Raw genomic sequence first — 14,007 nt, 5'->3', positions numbered from 1 at the left:
AAGATAACAGCTAGGAAGTGGCTACATTGGTAGTGTTCTTGACCGTATGCTATATTAACATAGAATCTCCCTAAAGAATAGAAGGCAGTTCATATACCTTTTTTTGACTACTAAATTTTCTTAGGTAGTCAAAGGGCTGTGGTTATCTATGCTGACTGCATATCAGAATTACCTGGGTAGCTTTTGAAAATGTAGATTCCTGGCTTCCACCTCAGACTTATTAAAATAATCTTTGTGGTTGGGACGTAGGAATCGGGGTTTTGGGAAGGTTCCTCAGGTGATTCTGATGAGTAGCAAGGTCTGAAAATCACTGGTCTAGGAACTACTTATACATATCATGTTTGCAAAAGTATAAATATATATATTTGCATATGTATTTGTTAGGTTCAAATAATCCTCCTAGCAGTAAATTGTTGTAGGGAATCTACAAATGTCCCGACTAATGCATTAATTCAGCAAACATGTATTGGACACAGATGCACTAGCGAAGCAGAAAGGAATCACATAAAATGCTGCTCTGGAGGGACAAGGCAGAATGTTCCAGTCACCAATAAGAGAGAGCCATACATTCCACTTTAAGCTAAGTTAGTTGTGAGCGCTACACAAACTTACAGTCCCTCTGGAACTCGGATCTCCTATAATTCATCTTTGTATTCCTTTTGAGTGCACTCGGCAAGAACACACTCCCAAGGATCAGGAGCATGTTGCCTTCTGTGTGCTAGCCCCAAATTGCAGTCTGCATACAGTTGAAGACAGACCAAAACAGAGACTATCCCCTGGGAAAGAGGGACTTATCTTTAGTAAAACAAAACTCAGAGACATCAGGAGTTCAGTTCTGGAAGGAATATCTTCACGTGAGACAATGTGGTTGCCCAAATAGCCTACATTTTATTCTTCTGATTATCCACATTCTTTAGGGTTTGCCCCATGCTCTTTAGGGTTTGCCCAATGCCACATTACTCTGATGTAAGGGACATTCTGCTGATGCTTTAAAGCACTGGTCCAGGGTTGAACACTTCCTCCCTTGGTTCCTCTTAGGACAGCTAAGAAAGAACTTTTTACAAGATTAGTATATTATTGGGCACACAATGTATAAAGATGTAATTTGTGGCATCAATAGAAAGGGTGGGGGTGGAGCAATATAGGAGCAGAGTTTTTGTATGCTATTGAAGTTACGTTGGTATAAATTAAAATGAGATTGTTATAACGTTAGGATGTTAAATGTAATTCTCATGGTAAACACAAAAATACCTGTAAAATATACATAAATGGAAATGATCAGGGAATCAAAACATTTACTACAAAAAATAAGCTAAACACAAAAGATGGCAGTAATCGAGAAAATGAGGTACAAAAAAACTATAAGGCATATAGAAAACAAATAGCAAAATAGAAATTCCTCTATCAGTAATTACTTTAAATATAAATAGATTAAACTGTCCAAAGAAAAGGCAGATTGACAAAAAAAAAAACCAAACTCTAGAATCCAACTATATGCCGTCTATGAAAGACTGACTTTAGATCAAAGACACAAATAGATCAAAAGGGAAAGAATAGAAAAAGATATTCCATGCAAATAGTAACCAAAAGAGAACTGGAGTGGCTGTACTAACAGCTGACAAAATAGACTTTAAATCAAAAAAGTTTTCAAAGACAGAAACATTATGTTATATATTAATAAAATAGTCAATATAGCAAGAAGATAAAACAATTATAAATATTTACACACCTAATAATAGACCCTCAAAATTTATGAAGCAAAACTTAACAGAATTGAAGAAAGATATAGTTCTACAACAATGGTAGCAGACTTTATCTGTCCACTTTCAATAATAGATAGAACAACCAGACAAGGTAAAGAAATAGAGGACATAAACAACACAATAAACTAATTACATCTAACTTATAAAGAACACGCTACCCAACAACATCAGCATAAACATTCATCTCAAGCACATGTAGGACATTCTCTTAGATAGACCATATGTTAGGCCACAAAATAAGTCTCAATCAATTTTAAAAGATAGATATCACACAAAGTATCTTCTCTGACCACAACAGGAATCAGTGACAGAAGTAAAACTGGAAAATTCACAAATGTGTTGAAATTAAGCAAAACACTCAAACAACCAATGAGTCACAAGCAAAAGCAGCACAAAAGAAATTATAAAATACCTAGAGACAAAAACACAACACGACAAAACTTACGGGATGCAGTAAAAGCAGTACTTAAAGGGAAATTTATAGGTATAAATGTCTACATTAAAAAAGAAGATCTAAAATCAATAACCTGACTTTATACCATAGGAACTTGAAGTAGAAGAGCAAATGAAACCCAAAACTAGTAGGAGGAAGGAAATAATAAGAATTAGAGCAGAGATAAACAAAATAGAGGATAGAAAAAATAGAGCAAATCAATGAAACCAAAAGTTGGTCTTTTGCAAAGATGAAAAAAATTTAAAAACCTTTAGCTGGACTGACAAAGAAAAAAAGAGAAAATGCAAATAACTAAAATTGAAAATGAAAGTGGAGACATTACTACTGACTTTACAGAGAGAAAAGGGACTATGCGACCACTATGAACAATCGAACACAAATTAGATAACCTAAAAGATATGAATAAATTCCTTGAAATACACAAATTATTTAAATTGACTCAGAAAGAAATGGAAAATATTAACAGACCTATAGCAAGTAAAGAGATTGAAACAGTATTCAAAAACCTCCCAAAAAAGTGAAGTCCTGGACCAGATGGCTTTACCGATGAATCTACCAAACATTTAAAGAAGAATTAACACAAATCTTTCTCAAATTCTTCCAAAAAGTGAAGAGGAGGAAACATTTTTTAACTCCTTATACAAGGCCAGCATTACCCTGATACCAAAGCCAGAAAAAAACATCAAAAAAGAGAAAATTATAGGCCAATATCCCCTATGACTACAGATGAAAAAAATCTTTGACATAATATTATCACATTAAATCCAACAGCATATTAACAAGTATTATTTACTATGACCAAGTAAGATTTATTCCAGGAATGGAAGAGTGGTTCAATATAAGAAAATCAACCAATGTAATACATCACATTAATAAAACAAAGGAAGATAACCACAAGATAATCTCAACTGATGCAGAAAGGCATTTTACAAAATCCAACACCCTTTTATCATAAAACTCTCAGAAAACCAGAAATAGAGGGGAAATTCCTCAATAGGATAAAAAGTAATTATGAAAAACCCATGGTTAACATCACATTCAATGGTGAAAGACTGAAAGCTTCTCCCCTAAGATCAGAAACAAAATAAAGATGTCCTCTTTGACCACTGCTCTTCCACACTGTATTGGAAGTTCTTGCCAGAGCTAGTAGACAAAAAGAAGTAAAAAGCATCCAAATTGGAAAGGAAGAGGTAAAGCTCTCTCTATTTGCAGATGATATGACCCTATATATAGAAAATCCTGAAGAATCCACAAAAAAGGTATAGAGCTAATAAATAAATTCAGCTAAGTTGCAGGGTACTAGATTAATACAAAAAAAATTAGTGTTGTTCCTACTTGCCAGCAATGAACAATCCAAAAAGAAAACTAATAAAGCAATTCCATTTACAATAGCATCTAAAATAATTAAATACATAGGAATAAATCTAACCCTGGAGGTGAAAGACTTCTATACTGAAAACAACAAAACATTGCTGAAAGAAATTAAAGAGTACCTAAATAAATAAAAAGACATCCGAGCTCTTGGATAGAAAGACAACATTGTTAAGATATAAATACTTCCCAAAGCAATCTCCAGATTCAATGCAATCTCTATCAAAATTTCAATAATCTTGTTCCTAAAAATGGAAAAATAATCCTCAAATTTATATGGAATTGCAAGGGGTCCCAAATAGCCAAAATAATCTTGAAAAAGAAAATAAGGTTGGAGGACTCACACTTCCCAACTGTGGAACTTACTACGAAGTTAAAGTAATAGTACTGGCACAAGGACAGACATGTAGACCAATGGAATAGAACAGAGAGCCTAGAGATAAACTCTTACATATATGGTCAATTTTTTTGACAAGTGTACTAAGACCATCCAATGGGGAAAGGACAGTCTTTTCAACAACTGGTACTAGGAAAACTGGATCTCTACACATAAAAGAATGAACTTGGATCCTTATCTTATACCATACACAAATGTTAACTTAAAATAGTCAAATACCTAAACTTAAAAGCTAAGTTGTAAAACTCTTAGAAGAAAAAAAATTGGAGGAGAAAATATTCATCACATTAAATTTGGCAAAATTTAGTGGCGGTGACACCAAATGCACAGGCAACAAAAGAAAAAATAAACCAATTTGACTTCATCAAAATTAAGAACTTTCATGCGTCAAAGGATACTACCAAGAAAATGAAAACCTACAGAATGGAAGAAAATATTTGCAAATCATACATCTGATAAGGAAGTGATACCTGTAATATATAAACATCTCCTACAACTCAACAACAACAACAACAACATAACCCTATTAAAACTGGGCAAAGGACTTGAGTAGACATTTCTCCAAGGAAAGTATATGAATGGTCATTAAGCACCTGAAAAGAAGCTCAACATATTAGTCATTAGAAAAATGCAAATCAAAACCACAATGGCATGCCATTTCACACATACTAGGATGCCTATAATTTTTTTAAGCTGGAAAATAAATGTTGATAGGGATATGGAGAAATTGGAGTCCTTGTGCATCGTTAATAGAAATGTAAAATGGAGCAGCCACTGTGAAAAATCATTTAGCAGACCCTCGAAAGTTAAACATACAACTACCATATGATCCAGCAAGTCCACCTCTAGGCATGTATCTACAGGAAATGAAAGCAAGGACTCAACAGATATTTGGGCCAATGTTGACATCAGCACTATTCACAATAGCCAAAAGGCGGAGACATCCCAAGTGTCCATCCACAGATGAATGGTTAAATAAAATGTGATGTATGCATATAATGAAATATTATTTAGTCATAAAGGAATTAATTTTTAAATATATTCTACAACATAGATGGGCCTTGAAAACGTATGTTAAGTGAAATAAACCAAACACAGAAGAATAAATATTGTATGATTCCACTATTATGAAATACTTAGAATAGGTAAATTCATAGAGACAGAAAATAGAACAGAGGTTACCAGGGATGGGAGAGGGGGAACTAGGGAGTTATTATTGAATGAGTACAGAGTTTATGTTGAGACCAATGAAAAGCATTTGTATATAGTGGTGATGATTATACAATATTGTGAATGTACTTAATGTCACTGAATTGTACAATTACAAATGGTTAAAATGACAAATATGTTAGTATATTTTACCACAATAAAAGAGATAAATAGATCAATGGGACAGAATAGAGTACCAAAATAAAGCCACATATATATGGATAACTGATTTTTTTACAGAAGTGTAAAGGCAGTCAGTGTAGAAAAGACTGTTGAAAAAGTCTTTTTGTTAATGGTGCTAGACAATTTGACATCCATATCCAAATAAATGTACTTCAATTTATATCTCATTCCATAAGCAAAATACAGGATTAATCATAGGCATAAATGTAGAACCTAAATCTATAAAACTTCTAAAATAAAACATGGAGAGGCCAGTCACGGTGGCTCAAGCCTATAATCCCAGCGCTTTGGGAGGCTGAGGTAGGAGGATTGCTTGAGCCCAGGAGTTCAAGACCAGATTGGGCAACATAGCGAGACCTCATATCTATAAAAAGTTTTAAAATTAACCGAGCATGGTGGCAGGTGCCTGTGGTTCCAGTTACTCAGGAGGCTGAGGCAAGAGGATCACTTAAGCTCAGGAGCTAGAGGCTGCAGGAAGCCATGTTCATGCCACTGTACTTCAGCCTGGGTGACAGAGTAAGACCCCATAAAAAAAAAAAAGAAAGAAAAAGAAAAAAAGAAAAAACCATTGTGACTTTTTAAAGATTTTTATCTCAAAAGCACAATCCATAAAAGAAAAAATTGATAAATTGTACTACATCAAAATTAACACTTCTGTTCTTTAAAAGACACTGTTAAGAGAATAAAAAATAAGCAATAGACTAGGGAAAATATTTGCAAATTAGGTAGGTGAAAAAGGACTTCTCTCCAGAATATATAAAGAACCCTGAAAACTTAATAAAAGTCCAGTTCTGAGTGAGATAGGATAAATACACGTCACTCTTTCTCTCCAATTGAACACAACTATAAACCTTGAACAAAATAGATGACGTAACTCTTTAAGGACTCTGAAAAAGGAGGAATGGGGAAGAATACCAGAATTCAAATTACCAGCAAGTCAGCATTTCTTTTTTCTTCAGCAACTTCCCCAGCCTGAATCCAATGTAACCTCAAATCTGGAAAGGAGCACTGTGGTGCAGAAAGAGAAAGGTGTACCTTCTAGTTGTGGCTGAAACTGCAGGAAGAGGAACTCCCAAAGCTTAGAGAGAATGCAGGAATCCTCTGGGTCTTTTCCTCTCCTTTTTGTCCATTCTCTTATGCCTCAGACTCCAAAATATCCCACAGTAATGGTGGCAGCTGTTACAGTGGCTACCAACAGGAGACTGCAGGAGCCAAAACTCTAAGGGAAGGGAGACTTCCTCTCCATTCGGTGGAGCTCATGCTGCGAAAGAGTGCATCCAAACCCAGACCTGTTTTTTCCCATCTTTCTACCCTTCCACTAACTGGCACCAGAGGTGGAGCAATTACGAAAGGGGGTGGTTTCCAAAAAGGGAAACCCCAAGGAAACAGAAAGTACCAGAGAGATAGTGGAAATAGAAGAGTTCAGGAAAGCAACCCCAATTACTTTTATATGAACATGTAGGCACACCTTCCTTATCTTCATATGCAAGGCTCTTAATCTAATTAGTGTACCAAAGACTTTGAAAACTGAGTTAATAGAATTCTGCCTGGGCCCGAGACTAATTACTAGATGGGACAAATACAGATAACACTGTAAAGGCATTAAAACTGAACAAACATTAGAGCCACAGCTCACAGAAGGTGAGTTACAACTTGTGCCTAACCTAGTCAGGTTAATTGCTTGTTAAAAAAAAAATACCAACAGTCTCCACAGGACTTAAAACCAAGTTTCATAGTGTCATATTCCAAAGGTCTAGGAGTATAAGCCCAAATTACTTGGCATATGGAGAAACACAAAAGTCTTAGCTCACATGGAAAAATATAATCAACGGTTGCCAATGACAAAACTACAGATGTTGGAATTACCTGACGAAGACTTTAAAACATATTATAAAAATGCTGGCATGGCAATTATAAACACTCTTGAAACAAACATTAAAACACAATGTATCAGCAAAGAAATAGAACATATAAAATAGAAAGAACCAAATGAAAAATTTTACATTTAACATACAATAACCAAAATTTAAAACTCAGTGGATGAACTAATAGCAGAATGGAGAGGACAGAGGCAAGAGTCAGTGAACTTAAATGGAGAAAATCAATAAAACCAAAAGCTGGTGTTTAAAAAGATCAGTGAAATTAATAAGCCACTAGCAAGACTGACAAAGAAAAAAAATAAAAGATAAAAATTAGCAGTATAAGGAATGAAAGCAGGGATATTACTGTAGGCCCCACAGACATTAAAGGGATAATAAGAGAGTATTATAAACAACCCTACACACAAAAATTTAACAACTGATGAAATGGAGCAATTTCTCAAATATCACAAATTACCAAAATCTGTTCAAGCTCAAATAGGTAACCTAAGTAGTCCCATAACCATTTACAAAATTGAATTCATAGTTTAAAATGTTCTTAAAAAGAAATCTTAAGGTTCAGATACCAAATCATAATGAAAATCCCAGAGGATTTCTTGTAGATAGACAAGCTGCTTCTAATAGGTATAAAGAAGGGCAGACGAACTAGAATGTGCTGTGAGACATTACATTAAAAACCAAAAAAGATACTAAAAACTTTAAAATTTGAATCTTGTAGTCCCTGCTCTCAAGAAACATATTTCAGGAGGTTCCAAGATGGCCAAATAGGAGCAGTTCCGGTCTGCAGCTCCCAGCGTGATCGACACAGAAGATGGATGATTTCTGCATTTCCAAATGAGGTACCTGGTTCATCTCATTGGGACTGCTTGGACAGTGGGCACAACCCACGTAGGGCAAGCCTAAGCAGGGCGAGGCGTCGCCTCACCCAGGAAGTGCAAGGGGTTGCAGGATTTCCGTTTCCTAGCCAAGGGAAGCCGTGACAGACTGTACCTGGAAAAACAGGACACTACTGCCCAAATACTGTGCTTTTCCCAAGGTCTTAGCCACTGGCAGACCAGGAGATTCTCTCCCATTTCTGGCTCAGCGGGCCCCACACCCACAGGGCCTTGCTCACTGCTAGTGCAGCTGTCTGAGATTGAACTGCAAGGCGGCAGCCTGGCTTGGAGAGGAGTATCCACCATTGCTGAGGCTTGAGTAGGTAAACAAAGCAGCCAGGAAGCTCAAACTGGGTAGAGCCCGCCACAGCTCAGCAAGGCCTACTGCCTCTATAGACTCCACCTCTGCGGGCAGGGCATAGCTGAACAAAAGTCAGCAGACAACTTCTGCAGACTTAAATGTCCCTGTCTGACAGCTCTGAAGAGAGCAGTGGTTCTCCCAGCACAGCGTTTGAGCTCTGAGAACAGACAGACTGTCTCCTCAAGTGGGTCCCTGACCCCTATGTAGCCTAACTGGGAGACACCTCCCAGTAGGGGCTGACAGACACCTCATATAGGTGGATGCCCCTCTGGGACAAAGCTTCCAGAGGAAGGATCAGGCAGCAATATTTGCTGTTCTGCAGCCTCTGCTTGTGATACCAAGGCAAACAGGGTCTGGAGTGGACCTCCAGCAAACTCCAACAGACCTGCAGCTGAGGGTCCTGACTGTTAGAATGAAAGCTAACAAACAGAAAGGAATAGCATCAACATCAAAAAGGACATCTACACCCCATCGGTAGGTCACCAACATCAAAGAGCAAAGGTAGATTAAAACCACAAAGATGAGGAGAAATCAGAGCAGAAAAACTGAAAATTCTAAAAACCAGAGTACCTCTTCTCCATCACAGCTCCTCGCCACCAATCAAACAAAGCTGCATGGAGAATGACTTTGATGAGTTGACAGAAATAGGCTTCAGAAAGTTGGTAATAACAAACTCCTCTGAACTAAAGGAGCATGTTCAAACCCACCACAAGGAAGCTAAAAACCTTGAAGAAAGGTTAGATGAATGGCTAACTAGAATAAACAGTATAGAGAAGATCTTAAATGACCTGATGGAGCTGAAAACCATAGCACAAAAACTTCGTGACACATACACAAGCTTCAATAGCCAATTCAATCAAATGGAATAAAGGGTATTAGTGATTGAAGATCAAATTAATGAAATAAAGTGAGAAGAAAAGGTTAGAGAAAAAAAAGTAAAAAGAAATGACCAAAGCCTCCAAGAAATATGGGACTATGTGAAAAGACCAAATCTACGTTTGATAGGTGTACCTGAAAGTGATGGGGAGAACGCAACCAAGTTGGAAAACACTCTTCAGGATATTATCCAGGAGAACATCCCCAACCTAGCAAGGCAGGCCAACATTCAAATTCAGAAAAATAGATAACACCACAAAGATACTCCTCAAGAAGAGCAACCCCAAGACACATAATTATCAGATTCACCAAGGTGGAAATGAATGAAAAAATGTTAAGGGCAGCCAGAGAGAAAGGTCCAGTTGCCCACAAAGGGAAGCCCATCAGACTGACAGCGGATCACTCGGGAGAAACCCTATAAGCCAGAAGAGAGCGGGGGCTGATATTCAACATTCTTAAAATAATTTTCAACCCAGAATTTCATACCCAGCCAAACTAAGCTTCATAAGTGAAGGAGAAATAAAATCCCTTATAGACAGGCAAATGCTGAGAGATTTTGTCACCACCAGGCCTGCCTTACAAGAGCTCCTGAAGGAAGCACTAAACATGGAAATAAACAACCAGTACCAGCCAGCGCAAAAACATGCCAAATTGTAAAGACCATCGATGCTATGAAGAAACTGCATCAATTAACGGGAAAAATAACCAGCTAACATCATAATGACGGATCATATTCACACATAACAATATTAACCTTAAATGTAAACAGGCCAAATGCCCAAATTAAAAAACACAGACTGGCAAATTGGATAGAGTCAAGACCCATCAGTGTGCTATATTCAGGAGACCTATCTCACCTGCAGAGACACACATAGGCTCAAAATAAAGGGATGGAGGAAGATCTACCAAGCAAATGGAAAGAAAAAAAAAAAAGCAGGAGTTGCCATCCTAGTCTCTGATAAAACAGACTTTAAACCAACAAAGATCAAGAGAGACAAAGAAGGCCATTACATAATGGTAAAGGGATCAATTCAACAAGAAGAGCTAACTATCCTAAATATATATGCACCCAATACAGGAGCACTTAGATTCATAAAGCAAGTCATTAGAGGCCTACAAAGAGACTTAGACTCCCACACAATAATAATGGGAGATTTTAATACCCCACTGTCAATATTAGACAGATCAACAAGACAGAAGGTTAACAAGGATATCCAGGACTTGAACTCAGCTCTGCACCAAGCAGACCTAATAGACATCTACAGACCTCTTCACCCAAAATTAACAGAATGTACATTCTTCTCAGCACCACATCACACTTATTCTAAAATTGACCACATAATTGGAAGTAAAGCACTCCTCAGCAAATATAAGAGAACAGAAATCTCAAAAAACTGTCTCTCAGACCACAGTGCAATCAAATTAGAACTCAGGATTAAGAAACTCACTCAAAACCACTCAACTACATGGAAACTGAACAACCTGGTCCTGAATGACTACTGGGGAAATAATGACATGAAGGCAGAAATAAAGATTTTCTTTGAAACCAATGAGAACAAAGACACAACATACCGGACTCTCTGGGACACACTTAAAGCAGTGTGTAGAGGGAAATTTATAGCACTAAATGCCCACAAGAGAAAGCAGGAAAGATCTAAAATAGACACCCTACCATCACAATTAAAAGAACTAGAGAAGCAAGAACAAACACATTCAAAAACTAGAAGAAGACAAGAAATGACTAAGATCAGAGCAGAACTGAAGGAGATAGAGACAGGAAAAACCCTTCAAAAAATCAGTGAATCCAGGAGCTGGTTTTTTGAAAAGATCAATAAAATTGATAGACCACTAGCAAGACTAATAAAGAAAAAAAAAAGAGAAGAATCAAATAGATGCAATAAAAAATGATAAAGGGGATATCACCACTGATCCCACAGAAATACAAACTACCATCACAGAATACTATAAACACCTCTATGCAAATAAACTAGAAAATCTAGAAGAAATGGATAAATTCCTGGACACATACACCCTACCAAGACTAAACCAGGAAGAAGTTGAATTTCTGAATAGAGCAATAACAGGCTCTGAAATTGACACAATAATTAATAGCCTACCAACCAAAAAAAGTCCAGGACCAGATGGATTCACAGCTGAATTCTACCAGAGGTACAAAGAAGAGCTGGTACCATTCCTTCTGAAACTATTCCAATCAATAGAAAAAGAGGGAATCCTCCCTAACTCATTTTAGGAGGCCAGCATCATCCTGATACCAAAGCCTGGCAGAGACACAACAAAAAAAGAGAATTTTAGACCAATATCCCTGATGAACATCGATGCAAAAATCCTCAATAAAATACTGGCAAACCGAATCCAGCAGCACATCAAAAAGCTTATCCACCACAATCAAGTCAGCTTCATCCCTGGGATGCAAGGCTGGTTTGACATATGCAAATCAATAAACGTAATCCATCACATAAACAGAACCAACAACAAAAACCACATGATTATCTCAATAGATGCAGTAAAGGCCTTCGACAAAATTCAACAGCCCTTCGTGCTAAAAACTCTCAATAAACTAGGTATCGATGGAACGTATCTCAAAATAATAAGAGATATTTATGACAAATCTACAGCCAATATCATACTGAATGGGCAAAAACTGGAAGCATTCCCTTTGAAAACCAGCACAAGACAAGGATGTTCTCTCTCACCACTCCTATTCAACATAGTGTTGGAAGTTCTGGCCAGGGCAATCAGGCAAGAGAAAGAAATAAAGGGTATTCAATTAGGAAAAGAGGAAGTCAAATTGTCCCTGTTTGCAGATGACATGATTGTATATTTAGAAAACCCCATCGTCTCCGCCCAAAATCTCCTTAAGCTGATAAGCAACTTCAGCAAAGTGTCTCAGGATAAAAAATCAATGTGCAAAGATCACAAACATTCCTATACACCAATAACAGACAAACAGAGAGCCAAATCATGAGTGAACGCCCATTTACAATTGCTACAAAGAGAGTAAAATACATAGGAATCCAACTGACAAGGGATGTGAAGGACCTCTTCAAGGAGAACTACAAACCACTGCTCAATGAAATAAAAGAGGATACAAACAAATGGAAGAACATTCCATGCTCATGGGTAGGAAGAATCAATATCGTGAAAATGGCCATACTGCCCAAGGTAATTTAGAAATTCAGTGCCGTCCCCATCAAGCTACCAATGACTTTCTTCACAGAATTGGAAAAAACTAAAGTTAAAAAAGTAAAGTTCATATGGAACCAAAAAAGAGCCCACATTGCCAAGACAATCCTAAGCAAAAAGAACAAAGCTGGAGGCATCATGCTACCTGACTTCAAACTATGCTACAAGGCTACAGTAAACAAAACAGCATAGTACTGGTACCAAAACAGATATATAGACCAATGGAACAGAACAGAGACCTCAGAAATAACACCACACATCTACAACCATCTGATCTTTGACAAATCTGACAAAAACAAGAAATGGGGAAACGATTCCCTATTTAATAAACGGTGCTGGGAAAACTGGCTAGCCATATGTAGAAAGCTGAAACTGGATCTCTTCCTTACACCTTATACAAAAATTAATTCAAGATGGATTAAAGACTTATATGTTAGACCTAAAACCAAAAACACCCTAGAAGAAAACCTAGGCATTACCATTCAGGACATAGGCATGGGCAAGGACTTCATGACTAAAACACCAAAAGCAATGGCAAGAAAAGCCAAAATAGACAAATGAGATCTAATTAAACTAAAGAGCTTCTGCACGGCAAAAGAAACTACCATCAGAGTGAACAGGCAACCTACAAAATGAGAGAAAATTTTTGCAATCTATCCATCTGACAAAGGGCTAATATCCAGAATCTACAAAGAATGCAAACAAATTTACAAGAAAAAAACAAACAACCTCATCAAAAAGTGGGCAGAGGATATGAACAGACACTTCTCAAAGAAGACATTTATGCAGCCAAAAGACACATGAAAAAATGCTCATCATCACTGGCCATCAGAGAAATTCAAATCAAAACCACAGTGAGATACCATCTCATGCCATTAGAATGGTGGTCACTAAAAAGTCAGGAAACAACAGATGCTGGAGAGGATGTGGAGAAATAGGAATGATTTTACACTGTTGGTGGGAGTGTAAATTAGTTCAACCATTGTGGAAGACAGTGTGGCGATTCCTCAAGGATCTAGAACTAGAAACACCATTTGACCCAGCAATCCCATTACTGGGTATATACCCAAAGGGTTATAAATCATGCTGCTATAAAGACACATGCACACATATGTTTATTGCAGCACTATTCACAATAGCAAAGACTTGGAACCAACCCAAATGTCCATCAATGATAGACAGGATTAAGAAAATGTGGCACATATACACCATGGAATACCATGCAGCCATAAAAAAGGATGAGATTATGTCCTTTGCAGGGACATGGACGAAGCTGGAAACCGTCATTCTCAGCAAACTATCACTAAGACAGAAAACCAAACACCATATGTTCTCAGTCATTGGTGGGAACTGAACAATGAGAACACTTGGACACAGGATGGGGAACATCACACACTGGGGCCTGTAGGGGGTGGGGAGCTGGGGGAGGGATAG

The 14,007-nt window shown here is 37.3% G+C and overlaps 1 protein-coding gene across 5 annotated transcripts in view; it reads right to left on the bottom strand.

Moving 5' to 3' along the window:
• Positions 1 to 14,007, bottom strand: part of WDR41 (WD repeat domain 41) — a 177,747-nt gene that overhangs the window by 54,257 nt on the left and 109,483 nt on the right. The gene's annotated exons all lie outside the window — the stretch shown is intronic.

This window comes from Pan troglodytes, chromosome 4 (genome assembly GCF_028858775.2).
Source record: "Pan troglodytes isolate AG18354 chromosome 4, NHGRI_mPanTro3-v2.0_pri, whole genome shotgun sequence".
NCBI classification, from domain to species: domain Eukaryota; kingdom Metazoa; phylum Chordata; class Mammalia; order Primates; family Hominidae; genus Pan; species Pan troglodytes.
This window is presented reverse-complemented; position numbering and strand designations above follow the sequence as displayed.